Consider the following 19,415-nt stretch of genomic DNA (forward strand, 5'->3'; position numbering starts at 1 on the left):
TGGGATAGCTCTGTGTGTGGTAGCCCTGTGTGTGGTAGTCTCAGGGTTGTCTGGGATAGCTCTGTGTGTGGTAGTCTCAGGGTTGTCTGGGATAGCTCTGTGTGTGGTAGCCCTGTGTGTGGTAGTCTCAGGGTTGTCTGGGATAGCTCTGTGTGTGGTAGTCTCAGGGTTGTCTGGGATAGCTCTGTGTGTGGTAGTCTCAGGGTTGTCTGGGATAGCTCTGTGTGTGGTAGCCCTGTGTGTGGTAGTCTCAGGGTTGTCTGGGATAGCTCTGTGTGTGGTAGTCTCAGGGTTGTCTGGGATAGCTCTGTGTGTGGTAGTCTCAGGGTTGTCTGGGATAGCTCTGTGTGTGGTAGTCTCAGGGTTGTCTGGGATAGCTCTGTGTGTGGTAGTCTCAGGGTTGTCTGGGATAGCTCTGTGTGTGGTAGTCTCAGGGTTGTCTGGGTTAGCTCTGTGTGTGGTAGTCTCAGGGTTGTCTGGGATAGCTCTGTGTGTGGTAGTCTCAGGGTTGTCTGGGATAGCTCTGTGTGTGGTAGTCTCAGGGTTGTCTGGGTTAGCTCTGTGTGTGGTAGTCTCAGGGTTGTCTGGGATAGCTCTGTGTGTGGTAGTCTCAGGGTTGTCTGGGATAGCTCTGTGTGTGGTAGTCTCAGGGTTGTCTGGGATAGCTCTGTGTGTGGTAGTCTCAGGGTTGTCTGGGATAGCTCTGTGTGTGGTAGCCCTGTGTGTGGTAGTCTCAGGGTTGTCTGGGATAGCTCTGTGTGTGGTAGTCTCAGGGTTGTCTGGGATAGCTCTGTGTGTGGTAGTCTCAGGGTTGTCTGGGATAGCTCTGTGTGTGGTAAAAAAAAATAGCTCTGTTAGTCTCAGGGTTGTCTGGGATTTGTGTGTGGTAGTCTCAGGGTTGTCTGGGATAGCTCTGTGTGTGGTAGTCTCAGGGTTGTCTGGGATAGCTCTGTGTGTGGTAGTCCAGGGTTGTCTGGGATAGCTCTGTGTGTGGTAGTCTCAGGGTTGTCTGGGATAGCTCTGTGTGTTAGTCTCAGGATTGTCTGGGATAGCTCTGTGTGTGGTAGCCCTGTGTGTGGTAGTCTCAGGGTTGTCTGGGTTAGCTCTGTGTGTGGTAGTCTCAGGGTTGTCTGGGATAGCTCTGTGTGTGGTAGTCTCAGGGTTGTCTGGGATAGCTCTGTGTGTGGTAGTCTCAGGGTTGTCTGGGATAGCTCTGCGTGTGGTAGTCTCAGGGTTGTCTGGGATAGCTCTGTGTGTGGTAGTCTCAGGGTTGTCTGGGATAGCTCTGTGTGTGGTAGCCCTGTGTGTGGTAGCCCTGTGTGTGGTATCATCAGGGTTGTCTGGGATAGCTCTGTGTGTGGTATCATCAGGGTTGTCTGGGATAGCTCTGTGTGTGGTAGTCTCAGGGTTGTCTGGGATAGCTCTGTGTGTGGTATCATCAGGGTTGTCTGGGATAGCTCTGTGTGTGGTAGCTCTGTGTGTGGTATCATCAGGGTTGTCTGGGATAGCTCTGTGTGTGGTATCATCAGGGTTGTCTGGGATAGCTCTGTGTGTGGTATCATCAGGGTTGTCTGGGATAGCTCTGCGTGTGGTAGTCTCAGGGTTGTCTGGGATAGCTCTGTGTGTGGTATCATCAGGGTTGTCTGGGATAGCTCTGTGTGTGGTTGCATCAGGGTTGTCTGGGATAGCTCTGTGTGTGGTAGTCTCAGGGTTGTCTGGGATAGCTCTGTGTGTGGTAGTCTCAGGGTTGTCTGGGATAGCTCTGTGTGTGGTAGTCTCAGGGTTGTCTGGGATAGCTCTGTGTGTGGTAGTCTCAGGGTTGTCTGGGATAGCTCTGTGTGTGGTAGTCTCAGGGTTGTCTGGGATAGCTCTGTGTGTGGTAGTCTCAGGGTTGGGATCTGGGATAGCTCTGTGTGTGGTAGTCTCAGGGTTGTCTGGGATAGCTCTGTGTGTGGTAGTCTCAGGGTTGTCTGGGATTGCTCTGTGTGTGGTAGTCTCAGGGTTGTCTGGGATAGCTCTGTGTATGGTAGTCTCAGGGTTGTCTGGGATAGCTCTGTGTGTGGTAGTCTCAGGGTTGTCTGGGATAGCTCTGTGTGTGGTAGTCTCAGGGTTGTCTGGGATAGCTCTGTGTGTGGTAGCCCTGTGTGTGGTAGTCTCAGGGTTGTCTGGGATAGCTCTGTGTGTGGTAGTCTCAGGGTTGTCTGGGATAGCTCTGTGTGTGGTAGTCTCAGGGTTGTCTGGGATAGCTCTGTGTGTGGTAGTCTCAGGGTTGTCTGGGATAGCTCTGTGTGTGGTAGTCTCAGGGTCTGTGCTGTGGTAGTCTCAGGGTTGTCTGGGATAGCTCTGTGTGTGGTAGTCTCAGGGTTGTCTGGGATAGCTCTGTGTGTGGTAGCCCTGTGTGTGGTAGTCTCAGGGTTGTCTGGGATAGCTCTGTGTGTGGTAGTCTCAGGGTTGTCTGGGATAGCTCTGTGTGTGGTAGTCTCAGGGTTGTCTGGGATAGCTCTGTGTGTGGTAGTCTCAGGGTTGTCTGGGATAGCTCTGTGTGTGGTAGGGGTTGTCTGGGATAGCTCTGTGTGTGGTAGTCTCAGGGTTGTCTGGGATAGCTCTGTGTGTGGTAGTCTCAGGGTTGTCTGGGATAGCTCTGTGTGTGGTAGTCTCAGGGTTGTCTGGGATAGCTCTGTGTGTGGTAGTCTCAGGGTTGTCTGGGTAGCTCTGTGTGTGGTAGTCTCAGGGTTGTCTGGGATAGCTCTGGTGTGGTAGTCTGGGTTGTCTGGGATAGCTCTGTGTGTGGTAGTCTCAGGGTTGTCTGGGATAGCTCTGTGTGTGGTAGTCTCAGGGTTGTCTGGGATAGCTCTGTGTGTGGTAGCCCTGTGTGTGGTAGTCTCAGGGTTGTCTGGGATAGCTCTGTGTGTGGTAGGGGTTGTCTGGGATAGCTCTGTGTGTGGTAGTCTCAGGGTTGTCTGGGATAGCTCTGTGTGTGGTAGTCTCAGGGTTGTCTGGGATAGCTCTGTGTGTGGTAGTCTCAGGGTTGTCTGGGATAGCTCTGTGTGTGGTAGTCTCAGGGTTGTCTGGGATAGCTCTGTGTGTGGTAGTCTCAGGGTTGTCTGGGATAGCTCTGTGTGTGGTAGTCTCAGGGTTGTCTGTCTGGGATAGCTGTGTGTGGTAGCCCTGTGTGTGGTAGTCTCAGGGTTGTCTGGGATAGCTCTGTGTGTGGTAGTCTCAGGGTTGTCTGGGATAGCTCTGTGTGTGGTAGTCTCAGGGTTGTCTGGGATAGCTCTGTGTGTGGTAGTCTCAGGGTTGTCTGGGATAGCTCTGCGTGTGGTAGTCTCAGGGTTGTCTGGGATAGCTCTGTGTGTGGTAGTCTCAGGGTTGTCTGGGATAGCTCTGTGTGTGGTAGCCTGGGTTGTCTGGGATAGCTCTGTGTGTGGTATCATCAGGGTTGTCTGGGATAGCTCTGTGTGTGGTATCATCAGGGTTGTCTGGGATAGCTCTGTGTGTGGTAGCTCAGGGTTGTCTGGGATAGCTCTGTGTGTGGTAGTCTCAGGGTTGTCTGGGATAGCTCTGTGTGTGGTAGCTCTGTGTGTGGTATCATCAGGGTTGTCTGGGATAGCTCTGTGTGTGGTTGTCTGGGATAGCTCTGGTGGTAGTCTCAGTCTGGGATAGCTCTGTGTGTGGTAGTCTCAGGGTTGTCTGGGATAGCTCTGTGTGTGGTAGTCTCAGGGTTGTCTGGGATAGCTCTGTGTGTGGTAGTCATCAGGGTTGTCTGGGATAGCTCTGTGTGTGGTAGTCTCAGGGTTGTCTGGGATAGCTCTGTGTGTGGTAGTCTCAGGGTTGTCTGGGATAGCTCTGTGTGTGGTAGTCTCAGGGTTGTCTGGGATAGCTCTGTGTGTGGTAGTCTCAGGGTTGTCTGGGATAGCTCTGTGTGTGGTAGTCTCAGGGTTGTCTGGGATAGCTCTGTGTGGTAGTGTGGTAGTCTCAGGGTTGTCTGGGATAGCTCTGTGTGGTAGCTCTGTGCTCTGTGTGTGGTAGCTCTGTGTGTGGTAGGGTTGGTCTCTGTGGATAGCTCTGTGTGTGGTATAGCTCTGTGTGTGGTAGTCTCAGGGTTGTCTGGGATAGCTCTGTGTGTGGTAGCTCTGTGTGTGGTGTGTGTGGTAGCTCTGTGTGTGGTAGCTCTGGGTTGTCTGTGGATAGCTCTGTGTGTGGTAGCTCTGTGTGTGGTAGCTCTGTGGATAGCTCTGTGTGTGGTAGTCTCAGCTCTGTGTGTGGTAGCTCTGTGTGTGGTAGTCTGTGTGTGGTAGCTCTGTGTGTGTAGCTCTGGGTGGTAGCTCTGTGTGTGGTAGTCTCAGGGTTGTCTGGGATAGCTCTGTGTGGTAGCTCTGGGTTAGCTCTGTGTGGTAGCTCTGTGTGTGGTAGCTCTGTGTGTGGTAGCTCTCTGGGATAGCTCTGTGTGGTAGTGGGTAGCTCTGTGGTAGTCTGGTAGTCTGTAGCTCTGTGTGTGGTAGCTCTCTGGGATAGCTCTGTGTGTGGTAGCTCTGTGGTGTCTGTGTGTGGTAGCTCTGTGTGTGGTAGCTCTGTGTGTGGTAGCTCTGTGCGTGGTAGCTCTGTGTGGTAGCTCTGTGTGTGGTAGCTCTGTGCGTGGTAGCTCTGTGTGTGGTAGCTCTGTGTGTGGTAGCTCTGTGTGTGGTAGCTCTGTGCGTGGTAGCTCTGTGTGTGGTAGCTCTGTGTGTGGTAGCTCTGTGCGTGGTGTGTGGTAGCTCTGTGTGTGGTAGCTCTGTGTGTGGTAGCTCTGTGTGTGGTAGCTCTGTGTGTGGTAGCTCTGTGTGTGGTAGCTCTGTGTGTGGTAGCTCTGTGTGTGGTAGCTCTGTGTGTGGTAGCTCTGTGTGTGGTAGCTCTGTGTGTGGTAGCTCTGTGTGTGGTAGCTCTGTGTGTGGTAGCTCTGTGTGTGGTAGTTCTGTGTGTGGTAGCTCTCTGTGTGGTAGCTCTGTGTGGTAGCTCTGTGTGTGGTAGCTCTGTGTGTGGTAGCTCTGTGTGTGGTAGCTCTGTGTGTGGTAGCTCTGTGTGTAGGTGTGTGGTAGCTCTGTGTGGTAGCTCTGTGTGTGGTAGCTCTGTGTCTGGGATAGCTCTGTGTGGTAGCTCTGTGTGTGGTAGCTCTGCGTGTGGTAGCTCTGTGTGTGGTAGTCTCAGGGTTGTCTGGGATAGCTCTGTGTGGTAGCTCTGTGTGGTAGCTCTGTGTGGTAGCTCTGTGTGTGGTAGCTCTGTGTGTGGTAGTCCGGTCCTTTAGTTTTATCACCAACCTTTGTGTTAATCCAGGGCATTTGATTGGGGACAACGTCGCTGATGCATTTCGTTATGAAGCCGGTGACAGAGGGTGGTTCGCTCAGAATAGATTCCAATCAGCGCTAGCCAAGCAGTCCTGTAGCATAGTCTCTGATTCTATGGACCATTCTTCAACGAAGCTAGTCACGGTAAGTTCCTGTTTAACCTTCTGCCTGTAAACAGGAAGCAGGAGTACGGAGTCATGATCTGATTGGCCGAATGGCGGACGAGGGAGGGCCTTGTGTGCTTCCTTGTGGGTAAAGTATCAGTGGACGTTATCGTCCCTAGTGGCTGAGGAGACGTGTTGATGACAGTTCTCTTTAATGAAGCGGAATTCACATCGCTCTGCGACAAGGACGGCAGCCTCCGTATGTACGTTCACAGCCTCGTACAGTTTGATAAGTGTCAGCTTGTTATATTTCTTGTCCTGAGGTGGAATGTACACAACGATAACAGCTGAAAACTCCCTCGGGAGGCAGAAGGGTCGGCAGTTGACCATCCAGGTAGTTTCAAGACGGGGGAACAATGGGACGAGACTACCACTTTACACTGGAGTCAGAACGCCATTTGTTGTTGATGAAGAGGCACCCCGCTTCCCCTCTCCATTTCCCTGACCCTACTGTCCTGTCTGCTCAGTGAATGGAGAATCTATCGAGCTGGACAGCCATGGTGGGGGGGGGATCTTGTCCCGAAAGACATGTTTCAGAAAAGCAGAGAGGAGGGAGGAGGTGGAGGGAAGAGGAGGAGGGAAGAGGTGGAGGGAAGAGGAGGAGGGAAGAGGAGGAGGAGGTGGAGGGAAGAGGAGGAGGGAGGAGGTGGAGGGAAGAGGTGGAGGGAAGAGGAGGAGGGAAGAGGAGGAGGAGGGAGGAGGTGGAGGGAGGAGGTGGAGGGAAGAGGAGGAGGGAGGAGGTGGAGGGAAGAGGTGGAGGGAAGAGGTGGAGGGAAGAGGTGGAGGGAGGAGGTGGAGGGAGGAGGTGGAGGGAAGAGGTGGAGGAAGAGGTGGAGGGAGGAGGAGGCGGAGGGAGGAGGTGGAGGGAGGAGGTGGGGAGGGAAGAGGATTCACCCTCTCTTGAGGGAGGAGGAGGAGGGAAGAGGTGGAGGGAGGAGGAGGAGGGAGGAGGAGGAGGGAGGAGGTGGAGGGAGGAGGTGGAGGGAGGAGGTAATCTCGCCAGGATTCACCCTCTCTTGCCTCTAAGTCCGGTGTGTGTGGGTCTGTGGTGCTTCTCATTCCCAGTGCAGCACTGCTGCTGAGACAGTAATATACTTGCCAATAGAAAGGATATTATCTCCACCATCCATCTCTCATTTTATGTGTGTTAGACTACTGAACTGTGTGTGTGTGTGTCAGCTTCTACACTGTGTGTGTGTGTGTCAGCTTCTACACTGTGTGTGTGTGTGTGTCAGCTTCTACACTGTGTGTGTGTGTGTGTGTGTGTGTGTGTGTGTGTGTGTGTGTGTGTGTGTGTGTGTGTGTGTGTGTGTGTGTGTGTGTGTGTGTGTGTCAGCTTCTACACTGTGTGTGTGTGTCTGACTACTGCACTGTGTGTGTGTGTCTGACTACTACACTGTGTGTGTGTGTGTGACTACTACACTGTGTGTGTGTCTGACTACTACACTGTGTGTGTGTGTCTGACTTCTACACTGTGTGTGTGTGTGTCTGACTTCTACACTGTGTGTGTGTGTGTGTGTGTGTGTGTGTCTGACTACTACACTGTGTGTGTGTGTCTGACTTCTACACTGTGTGTGTGTCTGACTACTACACTGTGTGTGTGTGTCTGACTTCTACACTGTGTGTGTGTCTGACTACTACACTGTGTGTGTGTGTCTGACTACTACACTGTGTGTGTGTCTGACTACTACACTGTGTGTGTGTCTGACTTCTACACTGTGTGTGTGTGTGTCTGACTTCTACACTGTGTGTGTGTGTACTGACTTCTACACTGTGTGTGTGTGTGTCGACTACTACACTGTGTGTGTGTCTGACTTCTACACTGTGTGTGCTAGGCATGTGTCTGACTACTACACTGTGTGTGTGTGTGTGTGTGTGTGTGTGTGTCTGACTTCTACACTGTGTGTGTGTTGAGCTACTACACTGTGTGTGTGTGTGTCTGACTACTACACTGTGTGTGTGTGTCTGACTACTACACTGTGTGTGTGTGTGTGTGTGTGTGTGTGTGTATGTGTGTGTCTGACTTCTACACTGTGTGTGTGTCTGACTACTACACTGTGTGTGTGTGTGTCTGACTACTACACTGTGTGTGTGTCCAGTGGTGTAAAGTACTTAAGTAAAAAATACTTTCATGTACTACTTAAGCTCCCGAGTGGCGCAGCGGTCGAAGGCACTGCATCTCAGTGCTAGAGGCATCATTAGCTAGACCTGTTCGCTGGCTGTGTTAGCTAGACCTGTTCGCTGGCTGTGTTAGCTAGAGCTGTTAGCTAGCTGTGTTAGCTAGAGCTGTTAGCTAGCTGTGTTAGCTAGAGCTGTTAGCTAGCTGTGTTAGCTAGACCTGTTCGCTGGCTGTGTTAGCTAGAGCTGTTAGCTAGCTGTGTTGGCTCGAGCTGTTAGCTAGCCGTGTTAGCTAGCGCTGTTAGCTAGCTGTGTTAGCTAGCTGTGTTAGCTAGAGCTGTTAGCTAGCTGTGTTAGCTAGAGCTGTTAGCTAGCTGTGTTGGCTCGAGCTGTTAGCTAGCTGTGTTAGCTAGAGCTGTTAGCTAGCTGTGTTAGCTAGAGCTGTTTGCTAGCTGTGTTAGCTAGAGCTGTTTGCTAGCTGTGTTAGCTAGAGCTGTTAGCTAGCTGTGTTAGCTAGAGCTGTTTGCTAGCTGTGTTAGCTAGCTGTGTTAGCTAGAGCTGTTAGCTAGCTGTGTTAGCTAGAGCTGTTAGCTAGCTGTGTTAGCTAGAGCTGTTAGCTAGCTGTGTTAGCTAGAGCTGTTAGCTAGCTGTGTTAGCTAGAGCTGTTTGCTAGCTGTGTTAGCTAGCTGTGTTAGCTAGCTGTGTTAGCTAGAGCTGTTTGCTAGCTGTGTTAGCTAGCTGTGTTAGCTAGCTGTGTTAGCTAGAGCTGTTTGCTAGCTGTGTTAGCTAGCTGTGTTAGCTAGCTGTGTTAGCTAGAGCTGTTTGCTAGCTGTGTTAGCTAGCTGTGTTAGCTAGAGCTGTTTGCTAGCTGTGTTAGCTAGCTGTGTTAGCTAGCGCTGTTAGCTAGAGCTGTTAGCTACCGTTCCCTTGATGATGACTTTTCAATATGCCTGTGGCCACATCTCTCTAAGTCTGTGCTAATGTTCTCTCAAAATGTATTGCGTTATGTTGTAAAAGCATTTTTTGGTAGCGTCAAGTTCAACTAGGTTACCTAACATCCTCGACATGTAAATCAACGCTGATTTCAGCGTTTCAGTTCCACTACTACTGTGATTACTGGTAATAGTGAAGTGGTCTGCCATCGTCCCCAATGGCACCCTATTCCCTACCTAGTGCACTACTTTAGACCAGAGCTCTATGGCACCCTATTCCCTACCTAGTGCACTACTTTAGACCAGAGCCCTATGGCACCCTATTCCCCTACCTAGTGCACTACTTTAGACCAGAGCCCTATGGCACCCTATTCCCCTACCTAGTGCACTACTTTAGACCAGAGCCCTATGGCACCCTATTCCCCTACCTAGTGCACTACTTTAGACCAGAGCCCTATGGCACCCTATTCCCCTACCTAGTGCACTACTTTAGACCAGAGCCCATATGAATAGGGTGTCATTTGGGACCTAGGTGTTGATTTCCCTTCTGCTTTTTACAGCAGTTTACCGGATGTAACAGTCGACGTGTTTTCTTGTAGATGTTTGGCATTTCAAACAATATATTTTTTTTAATCGTGGCCATTATAGCCTATGACATTGTGGATTTAGAACGGGGGGGTCAGAGTTCAAGCTGTAGTCTTGATTCAGTTGTTTCTCCCCCGTTCGCCTGTTCTGTAACTAAAGTCTGTCTGCCTGAAGTATTCACCTTTCTTCTTCTTTCTTGTCTCCTCCCCCTCATCTACACTGATTGGTGGATTTAACCTGTCTCCTCCCCCGATGACGCTCTACTGAGGGATTGTTATCGCCATTTTGATCCAGTGATTATGTAATGGCGTCTTCTGATTTAGAGCAGCAGGGTTATTAGTCTGTCGGGCCTTTGTCTGCAGAGACGGGCACAGATTTCAACATAAGTCCCTCATGCCAGGGTGGACTCTGCTGTTGGTCTTCCCTGTGCGTTATAGTATACTTAGGTTTTGTAGTATAGGCTATATGTCATTTAAACAAGGTAATCTGATATACAGTGACCCACCCTCTGTACTCCAACTCTTTGGATTTTAAGTGATACAATTTAGGGTAAATTGCAGACTGTCAGCTTTAATTTGAGGGCATATTTCATCCATAATGGGTGAACCGTTTAGAAATGACAGCACTGTTTGTGCATAGTCCCCAACATTAAGGAGAACAAAGTATTGGGACACAATCACTTATACACTGAGTGGACAAAACATTAGGAACACCTTCCTAAGATTGAGTTGCACCCCCTCAGAACAGCCTCAAATCATCAGGGACATGGACTCTACAAGGTGCCAAATGTTCCACAGGGATTCTGGCCCGTGTTGACTCCCAAGGCTTCCCACAGGGATTCTGGCCTGTGTTGACTCCCAAGGCTTCCCACAGGGATTCTGGTCCGTGTTGACTCCCAAGGCTTCCCACAGGGATTCTGGCCCATGTTGACTCCCAATGCTTCCCACAGGGATTCTGGCCCGTGTTGACTCCCAAGGCTTCCCACAGGGATTCTGGCCCGTGTTGACTCCCAAGGCTTCCCACAGGGATTCTGGCCCGTGTTGACTCCCAAGGCTTCCCACAGGGATTCTGGCCCGTGTTGACTCCCAATGCTTCCCACAGGGATTCTGGCCCGTGTTGACTCCCAATGCTTCCCACAGGGATTCTGGCCCGTGTTGACTCCCAATGCTTCCCACAGGGATTCTGGCCCGTGTTGACTCCCAATGCTTCCCACAGGGATTCTGGCCCGTGTTGACTCCCAATGCTTCCCACAGGGATTCTGGCCCGTGTTGACTCCCAAGGCTTCCCACAGTTGGCTGGATGTTGGCTGATATAAACACAGGAAGCTGTTGAGTGTGAAATACCCTGCTGTAATGCTAATTGGTTATGACACCTTCTACCGTACCCCATTCAAAGGCACTTCAATCGTTTGTTTTGCCCTTTCACCTTCTGAATGGCACACATACACAATCCATGTCTCAATTGTTTCTCGAGGTTTAAAAAAGATCCTTCTTTAACCCGTCTCCTCCTTTTGATCTACACTGATTGGTGGATTTAACCTGTCTCCTCCCCTTCATCTACACTGATAGGAAGTGGATTTAACCTGTCTCCTCCTTTTGATCTACACTGATTGGTGGATTTAACCTGTCTCCTCCCCCTTCATCTACACTGATTGGTGGATTTAACCTGTCTCCTCCCCTTCATCTACACTGATTGGTGGATTTAACCTGTCTCCTCCCCTTCATCTACACTGATTGGTGGATTTAACCTGTCTCCTCCCCTTCATCTACACTGATTGGTGGATTTAACCCGTCTCCTCCCCTTCATCTACACTGATTGGTGGATTTAACCTGTCTCCTCCCCTTCATCTACACTGATTGGTGGATTTAACCTGTCTCCTCCCCTTCATCTACACTGATTGGTGGATTTAACCTGTCTCCTCCCCCTTCATCTACACTGATTGGTGGATTTAACCTGTCTCCTCCCCTTCATCTACACTGATTGGTGGATTTAACCTGTCTCCTCCCCTTCATCTACACTGATTGAAAGTGGATTTAACCTGTCTCCTCCCCTTCATCTACACTGATTGGTGGATTTAACCTGTCTCCTCCCCCTTCATCTACACTGATTGGTGGATTTAACCTGTCTCCTCCCCCTTCATCTACACTGATTGGTGGATTTAACCTGTCTCCTCCCCCTTCATCTACACTGATTGGTGGATTTAACCTGTCTCCTCCCCCTTCATCTACACTGATTGGTGGATTTAACCTGTCTCCTCCCCCTTCATCTACACTGATTGGTGGATTTAACCTGTCTCCTCCCCTTCATCTACACTGATTGGTGGATTTAACCTGTCTCCTCCCCTTCATCTACACTGATTGGTGGATTTAACCTGTCTCCTCCCCCCTTGATCTACACTGATTGGTGGATTTAACCTGTCTCCTCCCCTTCATCTACACTGATTGGTGGATTTAACCTGTCTCCTCCCCTTCATCTACACTGATTGGAGTGGATTTAACCTGTCTCCTCCCCTTCATCTACACTGATTGGAGTGGATTTAACCTGTCTCCTCCCCTTCATCTACACTGATTGGTGGATTTAACCTGTCTCCTCCCCCTTCATCTACACTGATTGGTGGATTTAACCTGTCTCCTCCCCCTTCATCTACACTGATTGGAGTGGATTTAACCTGTCTCCTCCTCCTTCATCTACACTGATTGGAGTGGATTTAACCTGTCTCCTCCCCCTTCATCTACACTGATTGGTGGATTTAACCTGTCTCCTCCCCTTCATCTACACTGATTGGTGGATTTAACCTGTCTCCTCCCCCTTCATCTACACTGATTGGTGGATTTAACCTGTCTCCTCCCCTTCATCTACACTGATTGGTGGATTTAACCTGTCTCCTCCCCCTTCATCTACACTGATTGGTGGATTTAACCTGTCTCCTCCCCCTTCATCTACACTGATTGGTGGATTTAACCTGTCTCCTCCCCTTCATCTACACTGATTGGTGGATTTAACCTGTCTCCTCCCCTTCATCTACACTGATTGGTGGATTTAACCTGTCTCCTCCCCTTCATCTACACTGATTGGTGGATTTAACCTGTCTCCTCCCCTTCATCTACACTGATTGGTGGATTTAACCTGTCTCCTCCCCTTCATCTACACTGATTGGTGGATTTAACCTGTCTCCTCCCCTTCATCTACACTGATTGGAGTGGATTTAACCTGTCTCCTCCCCTTCATCTACACTGATTGGTGGATTTAACCTGTCTCCTCCCCTTCATCTACACTGATTGGAGTGGATTTAACCTGTCTCCTCCCCTTCATCTACACTGATTGGTGGATTTAACCTGTCTCCTCCCCTTCATCTACACTGATTGGTGGATTTAACCTGTCTCCTCCCCTTCATCTACACTGATTGGTGGATTTAACCTGTCTCCTCCCCTTCATCTACACTGATTGGTGGATTTAACCTGTCTCCTCCCCTTCATCTACACTGATTGGAGTGGATTTAACCTGTCTCCTCCCCCTTCATCTACACTGATTGGTGGATTTAACCTGTCTCCTCCCCCTTCATCTACACTGATTGGTGGATTTAACCTGTCTCCTCCCCCTTCATCTACACTGATTGGTGGATTTAACCTGTCTCCTCCCCCTTCATCTACACTGATTGGTGGATTTAACCTGTCTCCTCCCCTTCATCTACACTGATTGGTGGATTTAACCTGTCTCCTCCCCCTTCATCTACACTGATAGGAAGTGGATTTAACAGGTGACACCAATAAGGGATCATAGCTTTCACCTGGTCAGTGTATGTCATGGAAAGAGAAGGTGTTCCTAATGATTTGTCCACTGTTTGATGCATCACTTTAATAATATATCTATTCTGGGTTGTTAATTGGACCCTTGATTTCTTGTTAAAATGTTTGATTGTTTGTGTATCTGTATTGTATTTGCACTGCTAGCTAGTAACATAAACCATTTACGCTGTGCCTGCTATAACGCCTGATATAACCCCTGCAGATCTGTAAACTTTGATTTGATTTTCAACTCTGGTCTCTCTCAGCTCTGGACTCACTCAGCTCTGGTCTCACTCAGCTCTGGGCTCACTCAGCTCTGGTCTCACTCAGCTCTGGGCTCACTCAGCTCTGGTCTCACTCAGCTCTGGTCTCACTCAGCTCTGGTCTCACTCAGCTCTGGTCTCACTCAGCTCTGGTCTCACTCAGCTCTGGTCTCACTCAGCTCTGGTCTCACTCAGCTCTGGTCTCACTCAGCTCTGGTCTCACTCAGCTCTGGTCTCACTCTGCTCTGGGCTCACTCAGCTCTGGTCTCTCTCAGCTCTGGCCTCACTCAGCTCTGGCCTCACTCAGGTCTGGTCTCTAGGATACTTCTGAAGTGCTAGTTTTATTGTAAGCTACAACAAGGCCTATAGGTTACTATTACAAGTTATTACACTACTGGGGAAAAACCAAGCTCAAAAACGAATTTCTTGTGAGGACACTTGAATCGTCTCCCTGAAGACTTCAAACAAAGCGTGTGATAAATTTGAAAGGGCAACATTAGTAAGCTCCAGTGAATGGATATAGGCCTAGCGCCATGACCTGCGACATGACCCCTCACATCCTTACAGCTTTAATGCTGTTTTTACATCTCTCTTCTATAAGTGCTGCTAGTTTCTATGTAAGGAGAACACCATGCTGCTAAACAAGGCAAAGTAACAGGAGATTTGTGTAACTAAACCTCGGTCGCTGCTTTATTTCACTTTTAGTTCATTAAACACTTAATTACACAGCGACAGGAAGATATAGTAGATTACAGAGCTCCGGACTGCAAACATTTAGTCAGTGTGAGTAGAAAATGCCATTAGTTGCATCAGTGCGAGCTGCACACTCTGCAAGGTCATCTAATTCAAAAAAATCATTTTTACATTTTTTTTTTTTAAGGCTAAAAAACATTATTTTGGTCAAACAGTGAAGTACCTTTATTCCTGAAGATTCCTTTAATGAAACTGTTTCCTTGTACCTGTTTATCTGGGGCTGTTGTGTTAACGTTTCAAAACATCCTATTGAAAAACATAGAAGAAATGAGGTTCTCAGCTTTCTGTAGGTATACTTTTACGTCTCTGACCTCAATCGCAACTTTTGTAATCAATATATTTGATGTGCCTCATTGGGCGGTAGGCTACAACTGCAATGTTTTTTGGGGGACCGTACGATTAATACATGGCTTCTAGCAATGGGTATTATATTTAGAGTTAGCGATCTAGCTAATGGTGAATTAGCCCCAAATAAATTAGCCTATGATTTTTAGGGCACATAAAAGATGCAGGCAAATTCATCTTTACTGAACTAAAAACTGAAATCGGTGAAATCTGGAGCCCTATTTTAACAATAAAATACAACATCAAAAGCCTAATTGTCTACCCAAAATGGGTTGCGCAATATTTTTTGAATCTCTTAATCATGTTACCATCTGTCTATTACACTTTTAATATAACACTGTGAATGACTTTATAAACTCAAAAAAATGAGCAGGTGTTCTTAATGATTTGTCCACTGTTTGATGCATCACTTTAGTGTTATTTTAAACTACAAAAAGTATCACGGGCTGGTGCCACCAACGGAAACGTTTTGTGGCATCAGTACCACCAGGGGAAAATGTTAGTCTGGGACCCATGAGATGAGTTAGTCTGGGGCCCATGAGATGAGTTAGTCTGGGGCCCATGAGATGAGTTAGTCTGGGGCCCATGAGATGAGTTAGTCTGGGGCCCATGAGATGAGTTAGTCTGGGGCCCGTGACATGAGTTAGTCTGGGGCCCGTGAGATGAGTTAGTCTGGGGCCCATGAGATGAGTTAGTCTGGGGCCCGTGACATGAGTTAGTCTGGGGCCCGTGAGATGAGTTAGTCTGGGACCCATGAGATGAGTTAGTCTGGGGCCCGTGAGATGAGTTAGTCTGGGGCCCATGAGATGAGTTAGTCTGGGGCCCATGAGATGAGTTAGTCTGGGGCCCATGAGATGAGTTAGTCTGGGGCCCATGAGATGAGTTAGTCTGGGGCCCATGAGATGAGTTAGTCTGGAGCCCATGAGATGAGTTAGTCTGGGGCCCATGAGATGAGTTAGTCTGGGGCCCATGAGATGAGTTAGTCTGGGGCCCATGAGATGAGTTAGTCTGGGGCCCATGAGATGAGTTAGTCTGGGGCCCATGAGATGAGTTAGTCTGGGGCCCATGAGATGAGTTAGTCTGGAGCCCATGAGATGAGTTAGTCTGGGGCCCATGAGATGAGTTAGTCTGGGGCCCATGAGATGAGTTAGTCTGGGGCCCATGAGATGAGTTAGTCTGGGGCCCATGAGATGAGTTAGTCTGGAGCCCGTGAGATGAGTTAGTCTGGGGCCCGTGAGATGAGTTAGTCTGGGACCCATGAGATGAGTTAGTCTGGGGCCCATGAGATGAGTTAGTCTGGAGCCCATGAGATGAGTTAATCTGGGGCCCATGAGATGAGTTAGTCTGGAGCCCATGAGATGAGTTAGTCTGGGGCCCATGAGATGAGTTAGTCTGGGGCCCATGAGATGAGTTAGTCTGGGGCCCATGAGATGAGTTAGTCTGGGGCCCATGAGATGAGTTAGTCTGGGGCCCATGAGATGAGTTAGTCTGGGGCCCGTGACATGAGTTAGTCTGGGGCCCGTGAGATGAGTTAGTCTGGGACCCATGAGATGAGTTAGTCTGGGGCCCATGAGATGAGTTAGTCTGGGGCCCATGAGATGAGTTAGTCTGGGGCCCATGAGATGAGTTAGTCTGGGGCCCATGAGATGAGTTAGTCTGGGGCCCATGAGATGAGTTAGTCTGGGGCCCATGAGATGAGTTAGTCTGGGGCCCATGAGATGAGTTAGTCTGGGGCCCATGAGATGAGTTAGTCTGGGACCCATGAGATGAGTTAGTCTGGAGCCCATGAGATGAGTTAGTCTGGGGCCCATGAGATGAGTTAGTCTGGGGCCCATGAGATGAGTTAGTCTGGGGCCCATGAGATGAGTTCAGTCTATATAACACACTGTCTAAATCAGTCTATATGACACACTGTCTATATAACACTGTCTAAATCAGTCTATATAACACACTGTCTATATCAGTCTATATAACACACTGTCTAAATCAGTCTATATAACACACTGTCTAAATCAGTCTATATGACACACTGTCTAAATCAGTCTATATAACACACTGTCTAAATCAGTCTATATAACACACTGTCTAAATCAGTCTGTATAACACACTGTCTAAATCAGTCTATATAACACACTGTCTAAATCAGTCTATATAACACACTGTCTAAATCAGTCTATATAACACACTGTCTAAATCAGTCTATATAACACACTGTCTAAATCAGTCTATATAACACACTGTCTAAATCAGTCTATATAACACACTGTCTAAATCAGTCTATATAACACACTGTCTAAATCAGTCTATATAACACACTGTCTAAATCAGTCTATATAACACACTGTCTAAATCAGTCTATATAACACACTGTCTAAAATCAGTCTATATAACACACTGTCTAAATCAGATGGAGGAGTTGAGCGAGGGGGAGAATGGGGGAGTTGATGAGCGAGGAGGAGAGATGGGGGAGTTGATGAGCGAGGGGGAGAGATGGGGAGTTGATGAGCGAGGGGAGAGATGGGGAGTTGATGAGTTAGTGGGAGAGATGGGGGAGTTGATGAGCGAGGGGGAGAGATGGGGGAGTTGATGAGCGAGGGGGAGAGATGGGGAGTTGATGAGCGAGGGGAGAGATGGGGGCCCAGTTGATGAGCTGGGGCCCAGAGATGGGGAGTTGATGAGCCCAGGGGGAGAGATGAGGAGTTGATGAGCGAGGAGAGATGGGGGAGTTGATGAGCGAGGGGGAGAGATGGGGAGTTGATGAGCGAGTGGGAGAGATTGGGGAGTTGATGAGCGAGTGGGAGAGATGGGGGAGTTGATGAGTCGAGGGGAGAGATGGGGAGTTGATGAGCGAGGGGAGAGATGGGGAGTTGATGAGCGAGGGGGAGAGATGGGGGAGTTGATGAGCGAGGGGAGAGATGGGGGAGTTGATGACGAGGGGAGAGATGGGGGAGTTGATGAGCGAGGGGAGAGATGGGGACTGTTGATGAGCGAGGGGAGAGATGGGGGAGTTGATGAGCGAGGGGAGAGATGGGGGAGTTGATGAGCGAGGGGGAGAGATGGGGACTGTCTAAATCAGTTGATGAGATGGGGGAGTTGATGAGCGAGGGGAGAGATGGGGAGTTGATGAGCACACTGGGAGAGATGGGGAGTTGATGAGCAGGGGAAGATGGGGAGTTGATGAGCGAGGGGGAGAGATGGGGAGTTGATGAGCGAGGGGGAGAGATGGGGAGTTGATGAGCGAGGGGAGAGATGGGGAGTTGATGAGCGAGGGGAGAGATGGGGAGTTGATGAGCGAGGGGAGAGATGGGGGAGTTGATGAGCGAGGGTGAGAGATGGGGAGTTGATGAGCGAGGGGAGAGATGGGAGAGTTGATGAGCGAGTGGGAGAGATGGGGAGTTGATGAGCGAGGGGAGAGATGGGGGAGTTGATGAGCGAGTGGGAGAGATGGGGGAGTTGATGAGCGAGGGGAGAGATGGGGAGTTGATGAGCGAGGGGAGAGATGGGGAGTTGATGAGCGAGTGGGAGAGATGGGGAGTTGATGAGCGAGTGGGAGAGATGGGGAGTTGATGAGCGAGTGGGAGAGATGGGGGAGTTGATGAGCGAGGGGAGAGATGGGGAGTTGATGAGCGAGGGGAGAATGGGGAGTTGATGAGCGAGGGGAGAGATGGGGAGTTGATGAGCGAGGGGAGAATGGGGAGTTGATGAGCGAGGGGGAGAGATGGGAGAGTTGATGAGCGAGGGGAGAATGGGGGAGTTGATGAGCGAGGGGAGAGATGGGGAGTTGATGAGCGAGGGGAGAGATGGGGAGTTGATGAGCGAGGGGAGAGATGGGGAGTTGATGAGCGAGGGGAGAGATGGGGAGTTGATGAGCGAGGGGAGAGATGGGGGAGTTGATGAGCGAGGGGAGAGATGGGGAGTTGATGAGCGAGGGGGAGAGATGGGGAGTTGATGAGCGAGGGGAGAGATGGGGAGTTGATGAGCGAGGGGAGAGATGGGGGAGTTGATGAGCGAGGGGGAGAGATGGGGGAGTTGATGAGCGAGGGGGAGAGATGGGGGAGTTGATGAGCGAGGGGGAGAGATGGGGGAGTTGATGAGCGAGGGGAGAGATGGGGGAGTTGATGAGCGAGGGGGAGAGATGGGGGAGTTGATGAGCGAGGGGGAGAGATGGGGGAGTTGATGAGCGAGGGGAGAGATGGGGGAGTTGATGAGCGAGGGGGAGAGATGGGGGAGTTGATGAGCGAGGGGAGAGATGGGGGAGTTGATGAGCGAGTGGGAGAGATGGGGGAGTTGATGAGCGAGGGGGAGAGATGGGGAGTTGATGAGCGAGGGGAGAGATGGGGAGTTGATGAGCGAGGGGAGAGATGGGGAGTTGATGAGCGAGTGGGAGAGATGGGGGAGTTGATGAGCGAGGGGAGAGATGGGGGAGTTGATGAGCGAGGGGAGAGATGGGGAGTTGATGAGCGAGGGGAAAGATGGGGGAGTTGATGAGCGAGTGGGAGAGATGGGGAGTTGATGAGCGAGTGGGAGAGATGGGGGAGTTGATGAGCGAGGGGGAGAGATGGGGGAGTTGATGAGCGAGTGGGAGAGATGGGGAGTTGATGAGCGAGTGGGAGAGATGGGGGAGTTGATGAGCGAGGGGAGAGATGGGGAGTTGATGAGCGAGTGGGAGAGATGGGGAGTTGATGAGCGAGGGGAGAGATGGGGGAGTTGATGAGCGAGCGGGAGAGATGGAGTTGATGAGCGAGGGGGAGAGATGGGGAGTTGATGAGCGAGGGGGAGAGATGGGGAGTTGATGAGCGAGGGGAGAGATGGGGAGTTGATGAGCGAGTGGGAGAGATGGGGAGTTGATGAGCGAGTGGGAGAGATGGGGAGTTGATGAGCGAGTGGGAGAGATGGGGAGTTGATGAGCAAGGGGGAGAGATGGGAGAGAAATGGGGGAAGCGAAAGATGCATTATTCTGTTATCACTAATTGTGAATTAAGAACACAGTTCTATTCTATCTATTGTCCACCAAATCCAAGCAGTCTTATCAGTCTACTCTGGCCAACTCGGAGTACACAGCGAATAAGCGCGTATAATTTACTAATGGCAAGAGGACCAAGACAAAATGGATGCACATGCTGCTATGAGAACTGAACGAAAACGACTC

The 19,415-nt window shown here is 50.1% G+C and overlaps 1 protein-coding gene and 1 long non-coding RNA gene across 12 annotated transcripts in view; one reads left to right on the top strand and one right to left on the bottom strand.

Moving 5' to 3' along the window:
• The window catches only part of LOC118381802 (partitioning defective 3 homolog B-like), a 414,310-nt gene that overhangs the window by 10,607 nt on the left and 384,288 nt on the right, over positions 1 to 19,415 (top strand). The window lies entirely within an intron of this gene.
• Positions 10,732 to 12,615, bottom strand: LOC127914928 (uncharacterized). Of its 8 annotated transcripts, none has more exons than XR_008089441.1 (4): positions 12,415 to 12,615; positions 12,083 to 12,287; positions 10,950 to 11,114; positions 10,732 to 10,867 (listed from the first exon to the last, which is right to left on the bottom strand). It is a non-coding gene; the product is annotated as an uncharacterized LOC127914928 (long non-coding RNA). The 8 variants fall into 8 exon arrangements; XR_008089444.1 differs by lacking the exon at positions 10,732 to 10,867 and adding an exon at positions 11,410 to 11,491 and having other exon boundaries at positions 10,876 to 11,031; XR_008089442.1 differs by lacking the exon at positions 10,732 to 10,867 and adding an exon at positions 11,326 to 11,491 and having other exon boundaries at positions 10,876 to 11,031.

The sequence above is a fragment of the Oncorhynchus keta genome, chromosome 34 (genome assembly GCF_023373465.1).
Source record: "Oncorhynchus keta strain PuntledgeMale-10-30-2019 chromosome 34, Oket_V2, whole genome shotgun sequence".
NCBI classification, from domain to species: Eukaryota; Metazoa; Chordata; class Actinopteri; order Salmoniformes; family Salmonidae; genus Oncorhynchus; species Oncorhynchus keta.